Source organism: Pezoporus wallicus, unplaced genomic scaffold (assembly GCF_028554395.1).
Source record: "Pezoporus wallicus isolate ANWC-B61680 ecotype Strahan unplaced genomic scaffold, APGP_CSIRO_Pwel_v1 contig_736, whole genome shotgun sequence".
Taxonomy (NCBI): domain Eukaryota; kingdom Metazoa; phylum Chordata; class Aves; order Psittaciformes; family Psittacidae; genus Pezoporus; species Pezoporus wallicus.
In genome coordinates this window covers 1,501,397-1,527,651 of record NW_026639744.1, presented here as the reverse complement: position 1 = coordinate 1,527,651, position 26,255 = coordinate 1,501,397, and the positions used below count along the sequence as shown (strand labels likewise).

Below are 26,255 nucleotides of genomic sequence, written 5' to 3'. Positions count from 1 at the left end.
CAAGGGGAGAAAGATACAGCACACACTTTGTTTCTTAGAATAGCTATTTGGTGGAGAAATCACTTCTAAACCTCAAAAAACTAACCCCAGGGGAATCCAAATTTATGCCGTATTACACACTCTCAGTTTAATGCCTTCCAAAACCACTTTTTATATTAAAAAAAAAATATCCTAAAGCATTTGTAGTAACAGGCCTAGTTAAAGAAAAAAAATACCAGAAGATAAAGTATCATTTTTCAAGTCCCAGCAATTTTTTTAACTCCCATTAGCCTTAGCACTTTTGCATGGTTTTACCAATGAATGTAGAACACCAGGATCACCAGCAATCAGACAATGCTATCAACCAAGGCCACAACAGAGGAAAATTAAGAGAATACCTGAAAAACAATATAAACCTTAAGACCTCATCTCTTTCCTCAAAGTCAGTAGCCATCAACCAGTTAAAACAATCTTTACCTCTTGCTTCCCTCTACGTAATTCTAAGCATGTCTTAATCTTTCATTAATCTTTTCTATTTCCAGTCACCCAGGAGCAGCCAAACAAATATTCAACCCGTTCTCATTTTGCAACAAAAAAAGAAATAATGGCAGCTCCAGCAGCTGGGTTTTGCCTTTCTTTACTATTTCAGACTGATAAAGTTTATTTTACGGTTTTTGAGAAGAAATGTTATTTTCTGCAAGCTTGGAAGAAGTTTTTACCCAATTCCTTGTGAAAACAGTTGGCATCCTAACTTCACAATGTTCTGAACAAAACCCCTAGCTTCAAATCAGCTGTGCCAAATGTCATTTATACCGGCATTTGACCCTTTACATTCAAGCTAAACAAACAGAAGCAGCTAGGAAAAAGCTAACAGCGGTCTGCCCTGCTGGCTCGGAGCACCCGGCGCTGCTGCGAGCAGAGACGCTGCCTTGGGAAAAACAGGAGCGAGTCAGGCTAACGACGTCCAGAGAGCCGTGAGACCTACGGCTGACATGCACAGCCCAAAGCACCGTTCCATCTCTACCTTCAATACACTCTACCGACCTTAAACATACACTAGCTATTGTTTTCCAGTGACATTTACATCTTTTCTCTCAACCTCAAAAAGCACAATGTCAGTTCGTTAGCGTTAGGGAGAAAACTGCGTCCCAGGACTCGGATTTAATCGCAGGTTGTCATACATCGCTGCCCAGAGCCGGTGCCTCAGGTCAGACTTACCCCTGCTTAAAAAGCTCTCCACCACCTTAACCCGTACCTGGAACCTGCAGGAAAGGCAGCGGGAATAAAGCAAGGACAGCTTCCTCCGCGAACAGCCTCGCCCAGTGAACGGCTCCCCCGGTACCAGTGCTGTACTCCGGCCCCGGCTGCACCCACCGGCATCGGCTGCACCCACCGGCCCCGACGAAAGCGGCTCGCCTGCGGACACGGACTCACCACCACGCACTGAAAGTTGACAAAGGAGCCAGGGTTCAAGTTGGGGGGTTAGGGCTGCTCCTGGCAGGCTCCGCACTGAGATCGGCAGCGCTGGGACTCGTCCAACCCGGGGATCCTCCGGTCGCACTCCCCTTACCTGCGGCGCGACGCTGAGCCCCGCAGCGGCGCCCCTGGCCCCGCGCTCAGCAGCGCCGCCGCCCGCCCAGGGCAGAGCCCGGCTCCACCAGCCTCCTCCGCCTCATGGCCGCCCAGGCGAGGTGCGGTGCGGCGGGACAGCGGCCCCCGGGAGCGGCGGGGGCTGCGCTGGGTTCGGCTCGTGCACCGCCGCCTCGCCGGGTCGGTGGCCGCGCGTCAGCCGCCGCCTCTCCTCCTCCGGCGCACCGCCCAATGGCTGCGGCGGCGCGGGCAGCGCCCGGCTCCCGCGATACTTGGGGCCCGGGCCGGCGGAGCGACGCGGTGGGTGCTCTACCAGCGGGCGCGGAGCCTCCTTAGCTCGGTGGGGAGAGTTAGGCAGGTGCGGGAGGCTCCCTGGCTCACAAATAGCGGCTACCGGGAGGGGGCGGGAGGCGGAGAGGGGCGCTGGAGCACATGTATCTCTCCATTCTCCAGGTAAATTTCAGAGGAAGCTTCTGCCGCCTCCCCCAGGGAGTCTGTACATCCTCGCATGGGAGTGCTTGCTTGCACGTACGGCTGGGGTGGCTTTTCAGATCATCACGCGCAGATCTTGCAGGCCCCATCTCTCATCTCAAAAGTGGCAGTACGTTTTCAGCGTTGGCTGAAATGCTGTTACTTTTGTAAGGGGAAATCTCACTTACTGGAAGGGGAAAGCAAAAGATAAAATCTCTCCACCCGATTTACATGAGTAGCCAGGCAAAGATTACGTTGACATTAACTTTTTTTCGCAGTTCTGTGTTTTGATCCAGGAGCCGATCTTGGAGCACTCCTTTCCCCTCCTGCTGGCTGTGTGTGACCAGACGTGACTTGCAACATTTTACTATCAGTTAAATAATATCGTTTTGACACTGAAAACTTAACTGTGTAAACTAACTGCCTTGATAGAAGGATGAGAAACCTCTTGGCACTTTTTGTTTCTTGTTCCCCTTACAAAATAATAAAAGCATTTTTCGGTATGCTCTAAAATTAACATTTAAATGAATGATTTGATGGCCTTTGTTTCTCTTCTCAAAACCTACCAAAAGATTGCTGAGAATTTTGAAACATCTCTTTGGGGAGCCGAGTCAGTTCAGCATGTATGATACATACGCTGTAAAGTGTTGAATGATTTCTTAAGGTATACTCGAGATAAGCACTCAGTGCTGGAGTGCCAGACTGGAAATCCCTATTATGTGCCTCTGAGGATAATCATGTCAGTTTCTCTGCATTGCAGCTTTCATACCTCTAACCTCACATGGGCATTGTAAGCATTAATTGCTTCCTGTAAAGTGTGTTAGGACACAGAAATGGATGTTGCCTGTATATGTTCAAAGTATTCTTTCTCTGTTCATTTTTAATACTAGTAGGAGGGTGTTTGCTTGAAGTAGGAAAACATGAATTATCATGGTAGAAGAAAATAACAATCCACAGACTTTGGCACCCTTAAAGCAATCCTCCCCCTAAAAAACAATAAATACAAAAGAAATACCAAAGTTCAATGACTGTATTATTCATTCAGTCCTGATACCGTGTTGGATTCTGGGTGATGCCACCTGTTTGAAAGAGCATTGTAAAAATAGTCCAGAGAGGTTTTGTCACATGGAAGGACATTTTTCACCACCTGACTACTCATATGCACTGTCATAAAGCAGAAACATTCACTTGTTACTCCAATTTTCTTTTTAGTTCATACAATAGACAACTGCTATCTTTATTCATGAAGATAACCAACCTCCAAATGTTACTAGGATACTTCCTTTCAACAGTACAACTGCACAGGTCTTTCAACAAGCGTATAAAAGATGTTTTCTGTGTCAAAAAAATTTTATGCTTCATTTTCCCCTAGTTGTTTAGGGCTCGATTCTTCTGTAATAGCAGTTATTTCCTCTCTGCGTACCAAGATTTCTGTCTTTGTCATTGTCTTTGTCCCGGAGTTAAAGATGTTGATCCAGATGATTTCAGTGCAACTGGGGCAAATTAAGCAATTCTGCTTCACTCATGTCAGTGGTTCTGCAGTAACCTATCTAGTTTGTCTGCTATTATTCTCTGGTTTTCTTATCCTTTAATGTATCATGGCCAAATGATACATAAAGCCAAGGAAACACTTATTTCTCCAAACTTACCTTATGCTCCAAACTTACCTAAATGCTTACTTACAAAGCATTAGTGTCCTTTTTAGAATAATGTAATCCTGACAATTGAAGGATGAAATACAAAGCCATAGAGATACAAGAATGAATAAAACATGCAAGGGTAGATATACAAACTGTAAATGTGTGACTCGTGTAACGCCATGGTGTTTGCACCAAAGCATCTGTTTTGTAACTTGCTGTAGGTGGGCTGTATGCTGGTAACCATGACAAAAGGAATCCCATTTTTCAGGAAAAAAGCCCCAACATAATGCTACATAAAACCAACATAATAGTAAAGGGCACATAGGAGAAAAATGGACATACTTGGTTGAGTCAAAGGCAGTGATCTGGAGTGGGTGCTTGGAAAACAGTGTAAGAAATAGCAAAAATATAAAATCATTCTTCTCTCAGCAATCTGTGTTTTCAGCAATTAGCAGCGTGGAACTCCCGGTGTGGAGGCTGAATTCAGACCATTGCATTTAACATCTATTTATAGATTGTTTATGAATTTCTCGTAACATCTATTTTAATCTGTTTTGACTTTTGGTTTCAACAACAGCTTGAGCCGTAGAGTTCCAAGATTAATTATACATTTTGTATAAAAATACCTCAACTTCACCACATGAGTGGTATACTGGTTCCTTGATATTCACACTGGGTGGTCTTCCACTCCTGTGTTCTGAGAAATGGTGGACAATCATTTTTAATATACTTCTTTATGATGTCTGGGAATTCACAGGCCCCAGACCTTCTTTTCCCTTAGCCTTTACCGGTAGAAGGAAAATCGCTGTAGTTTTCCTATGCAAAAGCCATCCTACATCTTCACTTGTCCTCATCTTTCCCTCTGTTTTTTTTTTTTATTTTGTGCTTTGTTTCTTTTTTTTCCTATTAGAACTTCCCTTTTTCCCTCCCTGAGAAAATAGGAATATAGACTATCCCTTTGCTTTCCCACCATCAGTAAGTATCACAGTCAGTGATACTTACTGGTTATCAGTAGGTCAATACTACTGGTTATCAGTAGGTAGATGTTGTGACCTGCATAAGCTCATGCTTGCTAAGCTTTTACAGGCAGGAGCTGAAGAGTGCTTAAATAGAACCAGCGCTTTTTCCTGGCAAGTACATTCAAATATTGTGTTGCATTATTTAAAATGTATATCATGTGGTGCCAAAAAATGTATTCCTAGGTTTACTGGAATACCTACCATGACCTTCCCACCAATCTGTCATGCCAGAAGGTAACCTTTATTCTTCTGGCAGGTGAGGTTGGAGAAAAAAATAATGTATATGTATTTCCTATAACAGATCCTTTGACTTGTGTATTATCATATGCAGAAAGGAAAACAAAGCTGAAGGAAGAAGCCGATTTGTTTTCATCTGAATTTTACATCAATAATTACACAAAACATAGAACTCTTTCCTACCACCTAATAGAAATAAAATGGGCTGATAGATAACAGACTGACAGTTATTGCATGTCTAGTGCCTTTCAGTGTAATTCATTTATTCTTTTTTAAGTAATAACAGCCTATACTGTGCTACTTACTCAATTTTATTGCTTTGGCTATATTACCCTTTCAAATGCAGAACCACAGGTAAACCAAATGTAACTATTCATCAAACCCATGAAATATCATTTATAACATTAAAGCACTCACAACTAATGCATCAGTTAATCCCATTCATCCTCTGATGGAGCCTTCCTGTAGGACAGCACAACCTGGGTTTACCATTTGAAAAGAAATTGGATAACCTTTGAGATAAATTTTCCTGCCCTGTATGAGAAGGTTGGAATACCCTTGCATTTAAATACTTCACGTCCTGTACTCCCTTTATGTCTTTAACGCAAATATTAGAGCTTTGTTAAAGTAGGGTATGACACGTAGTCCACTCATCTGATACAGCAGGTGTGTGTAAAGATAAATTACATACATTTGGCAGTAGTTCAGTTACTCCGGACTTTAGTTTCTTCAGGACTCTTAGATAAATGTCATCAGGGCTTTGTGATTTAATTTCCTTTCTTCTTGCACATCTTAGTAACTACCTGTGTCTTGCCTCCCTTATTTATGAAGGGTATAAACCTCGGGCTGCGTCTTTCTAGTCCTGTCTTTTTAGAATAATTTACCTCTGCATCTTTTGTTCATTAAAGAATAGAATATATTTACCTGGTAATGGAAGCAAAGTAAAGGCATTAGCATTAATACTGCCCCATTTAGATGCATCGGTTTTCTTCAGATTTAAAAAGATGAGTGAATGCAGTAAAGGTGGAAAAAAGACATAGGACTGAGTCTAAAACTTCATGCTGAATTTAAGCCTCTTTCTACAGCTATGGACCCAGAAAGAATCTCACATTTCTGTAAATTCTGTTTCTGGGCCACTGAGAAGTCAGTGTTGGAATGCCCCAGGGTCTATAGTAGCTTGGGGAACCAACCTGTGCTGGAGAAGGTGAAGGGTGTTTCTTCTCATGGTTTCTCTGAACGCAATAGCCTGCTATTTGGCTAGGTGCCTACTGGAACCAGCACTCTGATCTCTGCTCAGTACCAGGTAGTGACAGTAAAAAAAATATTCCAGAATTTTTGAGGGAGAGGATGATCAAAAGAATGCAGCTGCTTTTGGATATAAAGCACTTGCTATGTAAGAAAATATTTGGGAAAATCCTTTTTTGGTCTGAATTCAAAACACCATTATCCATATGCATCTATATTGGGCATTGCCAGAGAATTAATTTTGTCATCAACCTATTTCTTCATGTTTGATAAAATTTCATTTCAGAAATGAAGGATTTATAGCTTGCTTTCCCCTCAGTGCACATTATCATTTATATAACTGACAGCTTCAGTTGTTAAAAGCAGTACATGAGTTTTTTTCCAATAAAGGGCTCACATCTTTCTGACATTTATTGCAAGTTTATTACTTCTATACCCTTCTCAGTGAAGCTGTTTCGTTCATTGTGGGAGTGTCGGAAGTACAGATTTTTCATTACCTGTGACTTATCATTAATTTTAGGCCAGAAGTGGTTTCATTTTGACTGGTGGTTAAAAACAGGAATGGCATAAAAACACGTGAAGGCAATTAAGTTAAGAAAACTCATTTGTGAAGAACGGGGAAAGTTAAGGTACGGATTTTTTCCCAGGTGCTATGTGTGCCTTCTCTAGGTGGAGAGAAGGCGGGTTAATCACTCTTTTGACTTATTTTAGAATAAAAATCACTACCTAGAAGATTGAGTGAACTGGTTATACAATACAAGAATTTTTTAATTCTCTATCCCCATCATGGTTATTAAGACAACAGAGTCCTTACCTGAGTGATTAATTGAGAAGCATCCTTTGTCCAAAGTAGATAGTAAATCAAATTCTAAAGACATTTCTGTATTTAGCACACACGTGCTAAAATTGGACCATGTATTTACCTGTGGAGGAAGAGGTCAGTCCATGCCAGTTAGTCTCAGTGCCAGAGGATGGTTCTTGGCAAGTTTAATGTCCTAATACAGATGAAGCCTTAACAAGACTTCCTCCAGGTCCTAAATTCATGGAAAGATCTGCAGAAATCAGTGTACATTCCTGCTTTGGCTGGGGGAACCATAGTTGCAAGACTACCCCTTAGATCAAGGAGCTGAGACAGTTTAATAGTTTTTCCCCTCATGCAGGACAGGATCTGGTCCACTGTCTAGAAATGTGTCAAATTTCCATATTTGTAATACTTGCTTCTGATTCTTGATAATGTTTTAGGTGTCAGATAAAGAATAAAATCTGCCATCTTGCCAAACCTCAATAAAATTTTGATCACATCTGCTCTAATCATTTCTTCTAGCTTGTTTACAGTAAAACTTACATGATAAATGAAGATAACATTACAGTAAAACTCAATTTTCTTTGTCAATACAATTAATCTTTTCCCTTCAAACAATCTCTTTTTTAAAATTAAAACTTGTGTTACTACTATTATCCTACCAATTGTTCGGTGTTTTTTCCTCAGTCTGGGCTTCCAATCTTCATCTGCATGAAGGGCAAATTGCACTCCAAAATCTTATATAGAAACAATGCTTTATGAATACTGGAAGTCATATAGCTTTCTTACTAGGAATAAAAAGTGTCTTGAATTCACACCATAAAACTGCCTTTGGGATTTCAGCACATGTTCTCTTGGAAAACTCAGAGGCATTGATCAGAGAGATTACTGTCTTTTTGGTTTCAACTCAGAGGAAAAATAATGTTTTGCAAACTCAATTAGAGTTCTTGAAAATAAAGTAAAACCGTTAGAAATGCCAATCTTGAGTAGAAATCATGAAATGATAACAGGAATTTGATCTAGCTCTGTGCAAGTCATGCTTGAAACAACTTGTAAGCCACAGGAGAAATAATTCACACTGGGAGAAGGGAGGCTGGCAAACCCAAGCACACCCAAGTTCTGGCTCCTACAGCTCTGTATTTTAGGAGGTGGTGTGTTCCCAGGCTGAGGAGGTGGTAAGTTAGTTCTCCACTGCAGCCAGAGGGGCACAGAGGTCTCAACACCCTGCTTTCACATGCTGCTGCTGCATGCATGAGTGTCATGCTGCATGATGGATTTGCTCAGCATAGGGGTGGCACGGTGTGCTGCATCCCCCCCATGTTCCCAGGCATGCCTACAGCGGACAGTAGTTTCACACCATTTTCAGTGAGCAGGCCTGGGTTCACATCCCTGCCCTGAAGGCTGTTGAAAGGGAGAAAATGAAACATTGACTGGTGGCAGACCTAAGACCCAACTATTCGCAGCATCCCCCCAGGTTTGGCCCAATTAATACTTAACAATTCCTCACAAAATGCTGTGGCTTTAATAGAGTCCTTCCTGCCTCATTAACCAACAGTTGCCCAAGCTCTCACAGGAAATGAGAGCTGTGGGTTGAAGTTCTCTTAGCAGAGAAAGAAATTAAATCCAAGTCCTGACATCCTGTATGGGCACCACAGCCACAGAGCTGAGACTATGCCAGTGACACCACCTCTCCCTGCCAAGGGCACACCACCAGACACTTAATGAAACTCGCAGCAAATTCTCCACTGTATCATGTATAAGCATGTTAGTATGTGCTAACCATTGTATTCTTAATCTCATAATTTCTAATTTCATGAGACAAATATTCATGGAGTGTGATTTGAGAGAACTACAGCAATATTTTAATCAGAATATTCACCTGAAGTAGCTGTTAGATATTTATGGCATTAATTCAGTCTTAATGGCTTTCTGCCTAGAGGAATCTTTCATTTTAATAACACATAGATCACATCCAAGGGTGACCTCATTCATATTTGGAAAACAGATACTCTGATACAGTGTTTTCTGGGGGTTAGTTTTGCTTCTGTCAGGAGCTGCTGCTTCATTTTAAATGAGCTATCACATTTTCACATATGTAATAGTGGCCAACAATCTTTTTGGCTCAAAAGTAAACCACAAAGGTTCTTACTTAGAAATAAATGAACAGTCATTACCCATTGTGGTGTAAACTCAGTGTCTCACAACACATTTGCATTTAGTCCTTTTAACTGCAGAAGGGTTTGGCCTTGGTACTTACAAAAATTACAGAAGTATTACTTGTGAAGAAATAAAGTGTGCTATAAAAGGAGAAGCTAGATTTCCCTTTGTAAGTACTCTTTCCAAATGTTTTCCTGAGGCATCACCCAAATGTCATTTATATTACTTGCAGAATTTCCCTTCTTAAAAATGCATTCATTTGGTTTAATTTTGCAAGGCTTTGTATGAATCCATCTGAAACCATGGAGTGCATTGAAATCTTGATGGGGTGGGAGAATGCCACCCACACCTTAGACAAGCAGCTGATGTGCTGTAGTCAGCCTCCACGTAACATTCAAACCTGGAAGTGGCTTAATTGCCTCCTTTGGTGCTGCTGTCAAAATTCCGTTTGTGACAGAATGTACTAGGTTGCTCTCAACACTTAACTTCTTCCTACCTTAGCTAAGGTTTATAACTCCACCAAATGAAAGAGTGTAGCTTTCTCCCGCATCTCTGCATACACTGAAAAGCGCAATGTCTTCCTTCACAGGTTCACTCATACTGAAGCAGCACATAGCTAAGAATGAGTTAAATTTCAAGTATAGCAATGTACTGTGGGTTAAAATAAATCCTGAGTCTGCATAATTCAAGCATTTAAAATGCTGAGTTCTGTGACAGTGCTAATTCGCAAACAGCTGCCCAATTCTAAGATTATTTCTTTCAGACTTTCTAACAGAATTATGAGTGCTCTAGTGCTGAAAGAGAAAACCTTTCTAATTAAGTTCACACACAACAGGGTGTGTTGTTTACAGCAAGTAATTGGTTCATTTCAGAATTATTCCTCCTATTCATTAATTCATTAGCCAGAGAACAGTTTCAACATATTGACATCATCTGATACTGTTCTTTTTTATGTGAGCATAAAGCAGCATATGAATTGTTTACAGACTTTTGCTTATTAGGAAAGCTTGAGAGAATTTGAAGCCACAAACTGAATAGCTGCAGTATCCCTAGACGTGTAGCTTGCATTCTACTAACTACTCCTGATGGAGTTAAAAAAATGCAAAAACCAGCCAGCAGGATAGGAGCCAGGCTCTACCCAGCACCAGGAAAAGTTGCTGTAATTCTAGGGAGTGCATTTAGGTAGAAGGTAAATGTACTGTCATGGAGTCAATCCAAACTTTATGCATCTGTTGGGTTTTGTGGCAAAAGAGGGCTTTGAGGTGTTCTTCCTTACCTCTGGTATCAGCACCATCAATATTTTCCTTCCTGCAGTCACTAGACTCCCACTACAGTCAATTAATGCTGGCCGTGACTGTTTTCTTGATCAGTTCTGATTTGAAAGAACACTGCTTGCATCTGAACTCAAAATATGATTTCCTATTGCAAACTGTAACATTATTCATTCATTTTTAATGCTTTTTGTCAATTTGTCTTTCTGGGGGGGAACAGCGTAGACATTTCTACATGCAGAAGCAAAATAACACAATCTGATCTCATCACCCAACGCTTACCAAAATGAAAATGCTAGCAGAGGAAGTTCTCTCAAATGCCTCTGAATATGTAAAAGATAATTTAATATTTAATTTCCCATCATCTTTGCAAGCCTTTTGCATCACATGTATCCTATTGTCAGATTCCTTCTCCTCTCCGCAGATGTTCAGTCAGTTACAAGAACATTGCATGTTATGACAGAAATTTATGAAGACTTCTTCCACAATATCATTCCTTATTTGATTTCTGAGATTAGCATTTCACACCATGTCCTTCTAACTGCGCTCTTTTGCCAGGCCTTGAAGGCTATAGACATTTTCTCTTTTTTTTTCAATACTCTTTTTTTTAAAAAAAAAGGAAAATATTATTTGTGATACCTCTGATTTTCTTATTTCATATCTCTGAAAAAGAATTATCACTTGAGAAATGTGTTTATTTGACAGAAAATTATCCCAAGTCCTCTTTGAATTTCATTGTGGTGTTTTCTTTCGCTGCCCGGCTTCTGAAGATTTTGTTTTAGCTCGGATGCTGAGGTAGATAATTCATTAAAATACACCACCTTAGTTGTACCAAACATCTAAGTTTCTCTCTTTGTCTTCTTTCGTTTTTCAGGTGTATTCTTCCTTATGTCTGCACAGTTTGACAACAGCATCTACATTTTATTTCTGCTACCCTTTTTTTATTCTATGGCTGCATGATTTTCACACAAAGACTTAAAATCATCTGTCAAGTGACAGGTGGCTTAGTGACCATAGTGACCCGAGTAAGCTTTTAACACACTGACGGTGGTAGGATTTTTAACTGCTACACTCAGGAGGTTTGTAATGCTATTCCTTCTTTCTTGTTTCAGGTTTTAGGCATATCACAGGAACCAGGTCAAGAAATGAACAAGGCTGAATTTGTGAGGCTGTGGCATTAACCCTCCACTTGCCTAGGCCTTTAAGGAAGTTTGCTGAAATTTCAGCTGTCAGGAGGTAGGGAATTAAGATTATAGATTTTCTCTTGGGTTAGAAGTACAGAGTAAGGTTCTAGCATTATATTCCCATTCTCACACAGGAATGACACTGAGTGTGGTACCAGTGCTCTATATTATTTATATCGTTAAATCCACACATTCTGTAAAAGCTGTTTGATGCTTCATATTGCTCTAGAATAGCATATGTAGGCTATTGATCTTCTATCAATGAAACTGTCATCAGGAGCTCATTGTAGCTGGTGGCTCCAAACCACCTAGAGCTAGCATAGAACTGCAAAGTGCAGTTGCAATACAGCTTCAATTCTTATTTTCAGTCACCGACATAAGAGGATGGCAAACCCGCTCACCTGTGTATAAAGAAAGGAGATCACAAACAAAGCAGACTGATGTCGTCCTTATTTTTCAAGGAAGAGTAGGCAACATATTATTCAATAAAGTAATTCTATACACTGAGTCCAGCAGAATCTACTTTTCTGAAGAACTCCTGTAGATCTCTTCAGCACGGTATCCTGAGCAAAATCTATTGAAGCTGGTGGGTTTTGACTGTTCGAATTGAGTCTGGTGGAAGTTATTCATGAAATAAAAGCCTAACAATTAAAGACAAACCAGTGGATATCTGGTAGAAATGTTTCATTTACTTTAAGGTGAAGACATAAGTAGATAGATTCCACTGAGTTAATATCACCAGGGTATGATTTTGAAGAAAAAGAATAAAAAGGTGCTTCACCATAGAATCATACAACCCCTGAATGTCTTGGGTTGGAAGGGACTTTAAATATCACCTAGTTCCAACCCCCCTGCCACAGGCAGGGACACCTTCCACTAGACCAGGTTGCTCAAAGCCCCATCCAACCTGGCCTTGAGCACTGCCAGGGATGGGGCAGCCACAGCTCCTCTGGGCAACCTGTGCCAGGGCCTCACCACCTTCACAGGGAAGAACTTCTTTCTAACATTTAATCTAAACCTCCCCTGTGTCAGTTCAAAGCCATTCCCCCTTGTCCTATCCCTACCTGCCCTTGTAAAAAGCCCCTCTCCAGCTTTTATGTTGCCCCCTTTAGGCACTGGAAGCTGCTCTAAGGTCTCTTCAGAGCCTTCTTTTCTCCAGGCTGCACAAGCCCAGCTCTCTCAGCCTGCTTCCACAGGAGAGGTGCTCCAGCCCTCAGAGTATCTCTGTGGCCTCCTTTAGACCTGCTCCAATAGGTCCATGCCCTTATGTTGGGGGCCCTAGAGCTGAGCATGTTACTGTAGGGGGTTATGCTTATGTTATCCAAGGAAACCGTTTTAATCTGATGTCTCTGATCCTTTACCAGACAGGAGAAAGGAGAAATAGGAGAATTAAAAATGTGTCTTGAAATGCAAATCAGTAATCATGACTGGTGCATTCTTTTTTTCACATTTTATAGATGTTTTCATTTAAAAAATAAACATCATTAAATTATGCAAACATTAACTGCAGTGTATGTCTATCAAATCACTCAATTTCTCCATTTCCTGCTTTAACCACAGCTGTACTGTTAAATGTGTTCTGGACAGAGCTGAAGAAACCAGTCATTAACACAATACCTGTGGGTTCATAATGGTGTAGCTTATCCTGCCTAATAACTTTGTAAGGCTTCTATTATACAAGAATAATTCAGTCTGCACTAGCTCCATCCTTATTTCAGTATTCAAAGAAAGAAAAGAATAAATCAGCACACCACTTCCAACGCAAGTAAAGACATTGATAGACAGCCCATGTGAAGTCTGTTCTTGTAAAATTACTAAAAGCACTTGTTTTATGGTTGTAGTAGGCTGCTTCTCCATTGTGCACCTCTGTGCACAAGTTCTTAGAGAATTGTTATCGTTTTAGCTTGTGGTACAGAGCTCTTTAGAGCTATTGATGCCAACTCAGGAATTTGTGTCACACTTTACAAGTATACCCCTTGCAGAAGCCTACGTTGTCCTGAAATCAATAGTTTAGGCTTCTAAGTCACTTAATGTTTTTGTTAAGTAACCCCAGTCCTAGCAATTGGCCATATGAACATGTTCATAAATATTCTGGGAAAATCACACAGGAGAAAATAAGAATTTTTCTTGCCAAGATGAAACACAACAAGACAGACAATGTTGATCAACAAACAAGATGTTGAACATGCAGCTGCTGTTTGCTGTGCTACAGACAAAACATGCTCACCATCAGCAAAGCCTGGACAGCTGCACCACCAGAAGTTTCGCAGATGCAGAATAGCTAAGTGGTTAAAAACCCAAGTGTTTCAAAAAGCCTATTGTAGCACATAGTGCAGAGAACTCTTCTGTAGCTGTATGTACAGGTTCACAGAAGCTAATAATAGCATAATGAAGTTACTATCCTTTGGCTTGTTCCACAGCCACAGAGAAGGGTACTTAGTCCTCAGCAAGCGAATCAGGACAGCCTGCTGCAGAGCCCTCGCTGGAGGAGCCTCTCAGATGACTTACAGGGATCTTTGGCAGCTGTTCTGTGAGGGTGAGGCTAACTTTAACCTTTAGAATATCCATGAGGGGGAAATATCACAGGGGTCAAACAGGATAGGCATGAAGTTCTAATGCCATATTACTGTAGATGCAAAGCAAGAATAAATGAATAAATGCAAGGACCTCTTGCTGAAATAGCTCTACTAGTTCCTTTTGATCTGGCAGTTAAACATTCAGTAAGTACCCTGAATTATCCACAATAAATTCTTTCATTTCTATGACTCTTTTCTATAATATGGTTCTGAGTTTTAATTTAAATTTTATTTTCATTCTGTTTCCTCATATGCACACCTACTGAAAAGTAAAACTTCTTTTCACTTTTCTTGAATCCGACTGAAGTCCTTAACTCCTTTTCATCTCCTGAACTACTCACTTGTGCAAAACAAAGACTCTAAAGACTGTTCTCAGTCATGTGAACAGATATGAGCACTTGTACGAAGCAGCTGGCAGGCAGCATACTGTATGTGTATTGGAATATGTAAGCTGGAATGCCATTGAGTTCCATTTATAAGTAATTATTTGTTGACCCAAATATCTGGAGCAATCTTTCCTTGAGATCATCACCCTCACAAAAGATTTCACTTAGTCATTTGTGAAAATTAATGTTAAAGGTAAATATTACAAATATCTTATCTTCAACAGTTTTTAAGAAGGTCTCCTCTTAGTTTTAGATTTCCACCCATAAGTAAAATCTTTGTCTTAATTGAAGACAGAAAGAGTGTGCCAGTCACCAACAGTGTTGTAGGAAAAGGCTTATTACAGACTTCATATACTAGTTCTAGCTATTTAATGTGTAACTATTTTTGCAATGCTATACCAAGCTTGTAATGGATTTTCACATCTTAATGTCTATTTAATCAGGAGACAAAGAAGCAACTAATTTGTTAAAGAAGCTATGATGTCATTACTGAGTCTAATGTAATGTTTTAGTAGTACAGCAATAAACTTTCCAGGTTTGTTTCCGAAATTTTTCCGAGTGTTTACTGTTTATACAAAAGACCTCAGTAAAAATGGTACTAGTAAAAAAAAAATAACAAACCAAAACCACACACACCACAAAAAACAAACCTCAAACCATCCGATTTACTTAAAGAAAAAGACAAATTATTAAGAAATACACAAAGCAGGAGTATGAAATATTTTTTTCTTTATGCTTAGGGAAGGCTTGCAGAGCTTAGAGATTATTATGTCATAGCACAAGAGATGTGGCAACTGATAGTTTTTAGTTTCAAAGCTGTGTAAGTAATGAACTTCAGTAGTTAAAACATAGGATGTAACAGATAAGTGAGAGAATGCAAAGATCAGTCAAAGGTAGAAAAACTTTCAGGAGCAGGCAAGTTGCAAGCAAGGTAAGGGATAGGCTTAGCTGCAAGGGTATAAAAAATAATTTTCTAGAATAAAGTATCTCAAAAAGCTTAAGAATATATCTGTACAGTTTATTAATAATAGCAGAAACCTGAGAAATTTATTTAAATTTAACAGAGATAGACAATTGCAATCAGAGAAATGGCAAAAGTGAAAAAAGCAGAGGTCAGATCAAACCAGCCAAATTGAAGTGCTACGTAACTTCATGGCCAAGTAATATTTTTCTAAGAGATCTGCAAGAACCCATGGAACTACAAATAAAAGTCTGGTAATATAGTCTGAAACATAAACTTAATGTTGTAAAACAGCTAAGCTTTATACTTGGAAGTCACTGACTAAATCATCTTGTTTATATCAAATAGTTCTCTTTAAAACATTTATAGAACATCTATACTCTTGAGGTGCTTAAGTAAGCAAAGCTATTTAGAATCATAGAATATCTCGAGTTGGAAGGGACAATGAGGAGAATGGCAGCCCAAATGCAGTTGATAAATACCTCATGTTTGAAAAGTATAGACTGAACACTGATGAAACCTAAAGTAGTATTCTCAGACGAAAGACCTGGATGCTGTTGTGCACAGGTCTCTGAAATAGTCCATAGTAATACTCAGCATTGCTGTGACACACAATATTAAATCTTTAAAAATGCAACAGATGTAGCAGAATGATCAGGTGTAGACAGTACAAGAAGAAAAATGGAATGTGCAGACACAATGAACTGTTTAGCCTAAAGCTTGTATCACATCTAAGGAGGCATGTTTTAAATGTATATGTAATAGTCAGGCAGGTATCGTCCCTTGGTACCTGTGCTGTTCTCATCTCTTAAACAAAGACCAACAACATTTTTAAAGAAGGAACAACATGTGAAAGATGTTCTGCAAAACCTGCAGAATGAATGTGAAAAAATGATGTGTTTAACCACTTTTCACATTTTGCAGTGTTCACCTAATACAAAACTAAGTGTTGTCCAAATCTTGAATCATGCTTCAAAAACTGGTGCTACTAAGGAGTGATTAGTAATTGGTTTGGCTTGTCTCCAACTATAAACAAACTCTTCAGATTTTGCCTTTCCTCGATATAAGTATCAACTCAGTAGAAATGCTAACATACCCAAAACTCAGTTAAGATCATCATCTACTATCCAAACCAGAGAATTTGTTTCCTTCGTCTTCGAACCGAGGGTAATAGTCATCTATTCTATTTAACAAAACAGAGCTTACAGAAATATGATTATCAAGCATGGCAACCATATTTTATCAGGGATTGTCTTAGGTTGTAGAGAATATGAACAAGCCCTAGGAATAAAATTTACACAAAAGATACTGGATAAGCAATGAGTTTACCTACTTGGTTTACCCTTAATTTCTCAGAAATGTTGATAGCTCTCAGACTAGCCTCTACTTTCTGTGCCTTGCTGGAGAGCACAAATGCTTACAAATTGCTTCCTTTATGCCTATGGCATGTTTCTTGCTTATATGTTCAGCCTGTTATGTTTGTCTAAAATACTTGTGCTCCAGCATATTCTAGCATCATGACTGCAGTGCCACAGTTATGGCTGAGAAGGCAGTTAATTCTGTTTTCAGGAGCTTAACATCATCTAAACAAATTACATTGTGGGCACAGATTTCTGTGCCTGTTCTAAACCCATAATGAGCTACCTGTTGTCTCCAAATTCTGCCACAACTGGGATGGCTCAGAAATTTTTATTCCCCAGATTTTAAAAATATTTATGGAAATAACTGTCAGCATACATAATTTTTAATTATTTGGACTTAAAGCATCTTTAATTTTCCATTGCCATAAAATACAAGAAAAGCAATACTGCAGATGTGAAGCAGTGTAGATGCTGATTTCATTTAAGTATACAACATACTGCTAAAAAATGAATAAATTGATCGCTAAGAGTTTACTTCACATACTGTGGACAGTAAGCTGTTCTAAATCACCTTGGAGTTACTCTGATTTTTTACAATTCTGTAACAGTATATGCTTTTTTATAGCACACTAATGAACATCTTCAAATACATATCTATCAATTTCAATAAATCAGAAATTTTCAGAACACCACAAGAATTTGGGGATGCTGCACACTAATGAATGTTTTCTAAACTAAGTAGAAAAAAGTCTTGCAGCTTCAGATCATCTTGGCATGTAGCACAAAAAAACATATCATACAAGGTCTGTTCCTTATCACAGCAATTTATGCAATCACCCCAATGCCACCACAGTAGTAACTGATCCTGAAGATATCGCAATGACACAGTTGAAACATGTAGCCAGGCTACATAACTGTTAACTTATGCCTATGCAGAAGCCCATGAAGTCAGATTTGTATCACTGAAATAGGACCCAGTCATATGAACAGAAAAAACAAACAACAAAAAACCTGTTTAAGGTTATCCATATCTAATACACACACGCACAAAGGGGAGCACAGGTATGTGTATATAGGCACATAAAATGAGAAATTCATTTGGTTTAAAATGGTAATGCCAAAGCCAAAATCAAGTTAAGAACACAAAAAATATATCCCAGAAGTTTTCACTGAATTCCTGGAATTCTTCATCATTTTTCTCAAAATGTCAACTTTGAACATAGAATTAAATCTTTAAAATGAGAGGCACGTTTACGTGTTTTCCTTGAGTCATCTTGATAGATGTTAATACCATCCCTAATATTACAAGATGTACAAATGGCACCCACTTGATAGAGATCAGAATGCTAGAAACCACTCTCCAGTTTTCCCATTGCAGTTTTTATGCAGGGATTCATAGGGACAGAGAGCAGAATGCCACAGACCTTCTGCCATCCTATGCAATGTCTCATTTTTTCCCCAGAGTTACCATAGGTACCTTCTGTCTTGAAGACAGGAGACTGGGCAAAATGGTCATGTTAGCCTAAGAGTGGAGAGTAAGTGGATAGTAATATCTCCAGCTACTAAGCAATCACAGAGGAACCAATACTTGGAATGTCCTTAGAGCAGATGGGGATACTTACTGTTATGAAAAATGAGCTTTTAGGACTGTTGGCCAAAAAAGCATGGTATATAAAGTTAAATTAACACACACCAAAAAACTCCAATTTAGTTTCATGTAAAAAAGAATTAAAAAAAAAATTAAAAAAAAAATCACACAGTCACCAAATGTGAATGATCTTATGTTTGACACCATAGGTTATTCTGGTTCCATCTGTGACAGTCCTGCACCAAAATGTGTTGCAAATCCAGTCAGATCTACTTCCCTTAAGCAAAAGCAGTAAATTTTGCTTAACTTGAACTATCAATGAGATATAAACAAAAGAGGAATTAAAGGCTGGTTGGATGCAGCCTGAAAGGAGAAAGAAAAGCAGGAGTAAACATTTTCATAAAGATACGAGGCAAACTGAACTATAGATAAGAGTGGTAACAAGGAAAAGAAATAGAAGGGAAAAAAAAAAAAAGACACACTCTCTGTAGAGGGAGAGATAACTGGCCAGTAGAGAGAAACAGCACTGGGGAAGAAGGTGGCAAAGACAAGTGAATGCAAAAAAACCCCATCTGATCATCCCAAAATGTGCCCTATCAGCCAGAGACAGAAAGCCTGTCTTTAGTGAATAAACTCAAAGAAATCACAGTAGGAGATAAATCTCCAAACACCTAACCTAGATAGGAAACCTGAATTGAACATGAACATGAAGGAGTCGAAACAGAAAACAACAATAAAGATGAGGAAGAATTCTGCTGATCATTTCTTCTGGCATTGCTATAGCTGAAGTTTTATCAGTCTGCATAAGCCTGGCCATGTCAAAGAGAAACAGAGTGAGACAGATTGATATGTATAGATAGATTCCAAAGATCATAGAATCAGTGAGGATGGAAGACCCTTGAGATCAAGTACAATCTTAATAAACCATTTCATATGTATCTTCTTGACAGAACACAGTTTCATCAATTGGAATGCATCAATCATGAGATACCAAGGCAGATAATCTGCATCATGTTACGAGTAGTGCAAGTCACATACTGGGTGTACCTTTTGTGACATAACTAAAACACATAGTCAGCAGGTGATGGAGGGAAGCATGAGATGGACAAACAAACAGCCTCACCACATCATAGGACATGCTGGCCTTTCCCATGGGAACATGGGAAAACTTAGGAAAAATTTGAATTTTGGACAGGAGAGTTCAGTGCCACCCCTTACACTAACAGTGTTACAAACACAATCCCAAAGTGGATGACCAAAAAAAAAACAGCATAAGTACTTCTCACCTTCCTTCCCAAATACAATACAGACAAAGTAGCATAGAGCATGACTAGAAAGGGTGAATTAATAAGCAGGAGTGAAACATCTGAACCAGGAAACATATCATCAGAGGAGACAGAGCCAAGCTGAACAGAGGCTGAAGCAATTATCAAAATGCCAGGGCCACACAGCAAGCAAAAGCTGTAAGGATTTCTAAACTTGGTGGATAGTTAAAAGGAGTGCTGCAGTTTTCTTGGAAGCCTTGTCCTTTGGGACAGCTGTCCTGGGATTAGAGAGCAGCATTCAGGAAGGAGACTTTCAAGCAAATGAGAAGTTCAAACTCATTTTCTTTGCCTGGATTCAAACTACAGCCCAGCTGGCGTATGTTATTTCAAGCAGAGGCTTGGGAACTGCAGCCACCCTACATTGTCTCCCCAGGGTGGGCAACCCAAGCCATCACACAGGGCTTTGGCACTAGCTGAGGAGAAGGAAGGTGATGCAAATTAGCCACCACGGTCTTTAATAAAGATGTGTGTTAAAATACATGTGCTGTGGGTTTATAGCAAGCAGGCAATGCTAGCTTCAGCTGTAGGAATTTGGAGCATGTAAATCTATGGTAAGTACTTTGTGGGAGCAGAGGGTGCTTCTCAGCCCTTGGCAGTGTTAGGAAGCAGCTTGGCCTCAGTCTAATTGCACATCAGGAGAAGACAAGCAAGACTTGGCCACACTGCCTAGTAGCCTTTTTCCACAGGTGGACAACACACGGATGTCTGCAAGGAAATAAGAGCACACAGCGTGCGAAGCCAATGGGTAGTATGTAAAGCATTCTCCTACTATGCATCAAAAAAAAAAAAGTATTTGTAAAGTAAGTCACCTTTTTTTCCACATTCCTTGACCTCTCTATGGTCTAGGAGATGGACTTGAGTAAAATAATGTTGCTTTGCTTGGGAAATGGATACTTCTATAAAAATGAATGGTTCAGAGAAGTTATAATGCAAATAAATTTTTTTGCAGTGGCTTAGAAAAATCCATTAGCTAAATATTTCTACTGCTTCTATTTTATAACCCATAAGCCATATTCTTACTAAAGAAACTATAAATTATTACATGAAGTGCAATTACAGAGTGTAGTGTTTGGGATGCTGATTTGTGATCAGTTAAACTGGGCAATTCATCCTTCTACAGGACAACCCAAACAATAATGGTAAAAACCTAACAGCTTTCAACTATCACATATTTCTCAGAGGAATGAATAATGCTTGAGATGCTCTTCTGCAAGATCAACAGAGCCACTTAAATCAGACTGAATCTCTCAGCTAGGAAAGCAGAGGTTCCCTCAAATCCCATCACTTTTTACTGAAGTCAAAGGAGTTCTCTGAATATTGAGCACTAAAGCCATAAAACGTTAAAGATGTACCTTTCCATGAACTCACATCTACGTTAAAAATTGAAACGATTCAGATCTCACTTTGATTTATAAGAGTTATTTGGCAACGAGTGCTATAAACTTGGCTACCAATAAGATAATCTAATAAAGCAAAGATTTGGTTAATGTCACTTACCTGAACTCTTGTGGGGAGGCTCCAGGGAAGGGTTTGCAGGTTCTGAACCATGCCCACATGCATCAGTGAGAAGAGCTTTTTAAAAAAAATGTATTCAGAATGTATATGAAGTACCTTGTATTTATGAATGCTAGCGCTAAGCAAGTTTGAGATCTGTAACTTTGAACTGTTTGTTTTATAATAAAACTTTGTAAAAGTGCTTTAAAAAATGCAAATTCTTGCAAGAATGAAAAAGAAACAGATTACACAGATTCTTTTTCTCATTAAGCCAGAGCAAACCTGTTCAATATTTAGCAAAACTCTGACAGTTTTGAAATTACTAGTTTTTCTTGGAGACAGATACATAGGAAAACCCTTTTCAGGCAATGAGGTACTAGAGGTTGCTTGAATAGATTCACCATGCAGCAAGTAATTTTGAACAAATAAGTCCATTCACATCCTAGGAGGAGACCTGCATTTGCCAAACCTGTTTTTTTGCCACGCATCATTTGACCCAATTCAGCAGTACATAGGAACTGCTCCTCACCACTTCCACAGCAGTAAGAAGCTTAACTGCAAAGCTCAATGCACTGGATGTTAAAAACCTTAACAGCCTGCCTTCCTGAAGTGCCTCCACAAGATCTTCCTCTGCTGCGGGCAGATCTTCCTCCCCAAGAGCCTGAGCAGGGTGCTAACTATCCACTGCTGTAGCTCAAGGCACATGTCTCTCAACATTGTTGCTACATGAAAGCTTCACTGAGACAGCGTGCTACTTTTAGAGTCAAGCTCCCCTGGTAAAAGACCACTTACACTAAACTTGCCTTGCCAGCGATCCTTGGAAACCGTCTACTTGGAGACTGCTCAAGTGCCAGTCCAGGGGAGTTAATCCATCTTCTCTTCCCATTCTTCCCATCTCACTGAGGATCACTTCAGCTCCTCACCCTAAAGCTCCCATGGCCTGTGTGCTGCCATGCCTCAATATAGCATGGAAATGCTTATTGTCAAGCCCCTGAGGCCATAGGCTCCAGCCAACTGTGAGGTGCCATCCATGCTGGGTCAAGTATGTGTCTGAGCACTGAAACCCCCCCAAGCAGCTATCCGTAGCAACTAATTGTGCTGCCTTGTTAACAAGAGCAAAAAGTTGGATTTATGTGAGCCAGTGAAATAACTGTTATATTAGTATTAAGTTTCATTAATCTAGATATAAAAAGTAGCTATAACAACATCAAAAGTCTTTTTACCTTGGCAGGTTTGTTTGTTGGGACTTTTTTTAATGGAACATTATAAAAAATGATCCAAAGAGAGTTGTATTCAGTAGCAAATTTATAAATGAAAGCATATATCACATGTCATAGAAATGACTTCTCTCATTTACTGATCTACATAAAGCTAAATGTTTGTTTTGATAATTGGCCTTTGCACAAAAAAGGCATTAAGTCAGCAGTAGTGAATTATTTATGAGGCCTACTTTAATGTGATTTTTCTCTGAGGGCTTTAAAAAAAAAAAAAGATAGAAACAAAACCATCAGAGATCTATGGGGCCATTTTTCCTTCTCATTTTTATCCACTGTGCTCCCAGGCATTAGCCTCCAACCACACCAGTTTGGGACACAAATGTCATTCGTGGTGCTGGGAAGGGGCTCCCCCCCAGTGGGAGAATAAATTTCATGCTATCCTTGAAAACCTGATGCAGAGCCTTGCATGAAACTGTGACCCTCTGGTTCTCCAGGAGAAAAACGAAGGCTTTTAAGATGATGGGAAACTTCTTGGTCATAGCCATAGCGCAGCAACTGGCTAGAAGACCCTGGGCTGATGCCGACGCTTAGCCTCCTTCCTGGCACCTTCACTGCTGCTGCTTCATGGCATCCAATATTTAAAATTGGCTATTACTCTGCAATGAGCTTGTTCTCTGAGCCATAACCAAGTTAAAATTACTGTTGCCAAGCATAAACACGTTTGTGAAGCTGTGCACAAGTCTTCCGCACCCAGGTACTGCATGCAAAACCAAAAAAAAAGGTGAAAGGCAAAGAGATGCAGTGTAGTTACCACCTGAGAACTGAGACAGAGTTCTCCAGTTCTGTCTCTTCTAAAGGAAGAATCTGGGATTTATGGCAGTGGGGAGAAGAAGCAGCAGAAGGGGTGTGGGGAAGAGCAGGAGAAAGGGAAGCAGAGTGACTGAAGTTTGTGAATTAAATATTTTTTAATTGTGTTGGTTTATACCAGGCCAGGCAGGTGTTTGGCAGGCAGTAATACCATTTCTGGTGAAAGGCGGCCAATGGCAGGACACCAAGGTTGCAGGATTTGGGCCCCAAGTACAGTCTGACCTATTCCCTCTGTTCTTGAAAGCACACTACCGCAGTGATGCACAGTGCCTTTCCAACTCTTCATCAGGCCTGCAAATCTTGGAAAAACTCAGAACTACCCCAGTATTTATCAGAAGTCAATGAACCGTGGTTTTGTAGGCTCCAGTTTCTCATTGCTGCATGCCTGGCTCTGCTCTCCAATTATTTATTTTATTTTTGCAATGTTTGTAGTGACATGGGTGTATTTTTGTGATTTTAGTTGTTTGGCTTTGCAGTACTATTTTTTCCTTGCTTTCATCCTTGATTCTGTGCATGTAGCCAGCATTGCATGACTGTTTTGATAAAATACTAGAAAAGCCATGAAATTACCTGTGCATTCAGGACACGCTTTGTTCCAAACAAAACTTACATAATTCTTTAGAAGTACAGATGAGTAGTTTATGGTACTTACTATACAAATCCTGTATGGACAGAACTCCTCTCAGCTGTAGGTACAAATAACCGTAAGAATTTTGAAGAACATAAAACAAAGATCAATGTTTTGCTGGAATTGGAGCCCACCAGGAAACAGAAAAAAAAAAACAACAATACACACCCCAACACTGGAGTTTGCCAAATAACCTTCCCTTTCAACTTTTTGCAAGAAAATGCAATCTTAACCTCAGGAGCTGCCATGCAAAGAGCAGCTGCTCAAAGCTTCAAAATGCTTAATGAAAAATGACAATTGGATTAATACATAGCAATGTTAAACAATGAAGATTTTCGTTGCTGCTGCAAGCATGCCATATTGGTTTGAAAAATGATAGCAAGTAGCAGAGCCTATTTTAAAGTCAACCTTTGAAGTGACTCTTAATAAAAATACATTTTTAATGTTAATTAAGAAGATGAAATAGCTCAGACTATTCATTCTCTGGCTCCGAAGGCTTGTTCAGAGAGCTGCAGTTATTCACATAATTAAAATTTAGGTTATATTCTGTCACGTGTGTACTTCCTCATATATGAATTTAAAAATCTAAAATACCTGTTCACTGTCTGAGTGTCCATATCAAATAAATCACTTGTCCCTCATTTATTTTCAGGTAAGCAGGTGAAGCATATCATAGGCTGGGATTTGGACCAAGAAGGGAGGCAGCAGCCAAGGCAGAAAACCTCAGTGGCGCTGGGGAATCCTGAGCCCATGCCATGCACTGCTAAAGCTGCCCATGGACAGCATATCCATGCCCAGCTACACAGAACACCCATTGTGTATGCTCTCCATATGCAATATAACCCTTTAAATGAGATTACAGCCAAGCATACCGAGGGACATACCTGTTTTCAGAATATTTTTGTTCCATTTTCAGAAATACTTCATTTGTTCATATGAACATCAGGCTTCCCCCCATTTTATCAAACATGCTGCACTCCTGATGCACTTATAGTGGAACATGGAGAGCACTGTGGGAGAGGTAAATACTAACTCTTCTGCACAGCAGGTTTTCAGGGCCTCTGACATTGAACATCTTGTTTTCTGTAGCTCACAAGCTGAAAATTTGGGAAAAGGATTCAGGAAATGCAGCATCTGAAAGGAGCTAATCCAGCTGTGCCTGGGTTGGGAAAATTTAATTACTTGTAAACTTCATTGCAGAGATGTTATTTTGCTCATTTATCATACTAATGATACTGGCCTTGAATCTTTACCAAGTTGTGTGTGTCCTGCATCAATATTTTTCCCCCGAAAACAAGCAATCGGAAATCCTCACTTAGACTCCCATCTTAGCTCTGTATTAGGTATATTCACCCTTGAACTAGAGCTGGAAGTGTTCAAAAGCAGAGATCCCTGAGCAAGCAGGTGCAGTGAGCAGGGGCAGTAAAAAAAAGACAAGAAATCAACTCCGATCTTGACTGCAGCTTACCTGTGCAGGGCTGGATAACCATCACTGATAGGAAACAGGGACTAACACCAGACTGACCAAATTCTGAATGGCTGCCAGGCTTTGTGTGACAATTACTTAGTCGTAGAACTAGAAGCCAACTCAGTGAAGAGCTGGCTCTTACAGGAGAGCTGAGTGAGACTCTTACAGCTTATAGCCTGGTAAGCAGATGTGCAAAATGAGCATAAACTCCAGCTGTAAAATTTTATATCTCTCTATGGAAATCAGCACACATATGGTTGAATGTTATTAATAGCCAGTTTTTCCAAGCTGTAAGTTTTATCCCTGGGTTTTACATTTTCAGGACTATGCTCTGATTCCAGAGCCCTTCTTTAAGTCCTTCTCAGTGAGGCTGGTTTTGAAGGGCTCTTGCAGCTTCATGTTTATATCCTCAGAACATAAACACAGTGTTTATCTCTCAAGGAAATTACCTATTTATGATTTATCATACACAGATGAAAACAGCAATTCAGTGCAACCGTAGTGACACATCAAAAACCCCAGAACTGAATGAAGCAATGCTCTGTCAGACCAAACAACTCTTTACAAGAAAACCTTAGAAGAGCCCCATGCTGCTGGAAGTAGCATCAAAGATGATAATGGGAAGGTATATGCTGTGAGCTGGGTATTAAATGATATTTCTTCTACACTGTAAATATTAGAAGCAACACAGCTTATGACAGGGGAAAGACGACCATGGAAGGGACATGCTACCAAAAAAATGATGGTCTCTTTGTCCCACCTCAGCTGGGGGGAGGGGGGGGGTGTGCG

At 39.9% G+C, this 26,255-nt stretch overlaps 1 protein-coding gene and 1 long non-coding RNA gene across 3 annotated transcripts in view; one reads left to right on the top strand and one right to left on the bottom strand.

Moving 5' to 3' along the window:
• Nucleotides 1-1,764, bottom strand: part of GALNT13 (polypeptide N-acetylgalactosaminyltransferase 13) — a 149,597-nt gene extending 147,833 nt beyond the window's left edge. Inside the window, exon 1 of the mRNA XM_057415707.1 lies at nt 1,550-1,764. The gene's annotated coding sequence lies outside the window, so the exon portion shown is untranslated. The remainder of the gene's footprint in view (nt 1-1,549) is intronic.
• Nucleotides 1,559-25,214, top strand: LOC130602633 (uncharacterized). Of its 2 annotated transcripts, none has more exons than XR_008972946.1 (3): nt 1,559-1,670; nt 11,524-11,647; nt 24,651-25,214. It is a non-coding gene; the product is annotated as an uncharacterized LOC130602633 (long non-coding RNA). The 2 variants fall into 2 exon arrangements; XR_008972947.1 differs by lacking the exon at nt 1,559-1,670 and adding an exon at nt 1,690-1,869.
• The last annotated feature ends 1,041 nt before the right edge of the window (nt 25,215-26,255 follow it).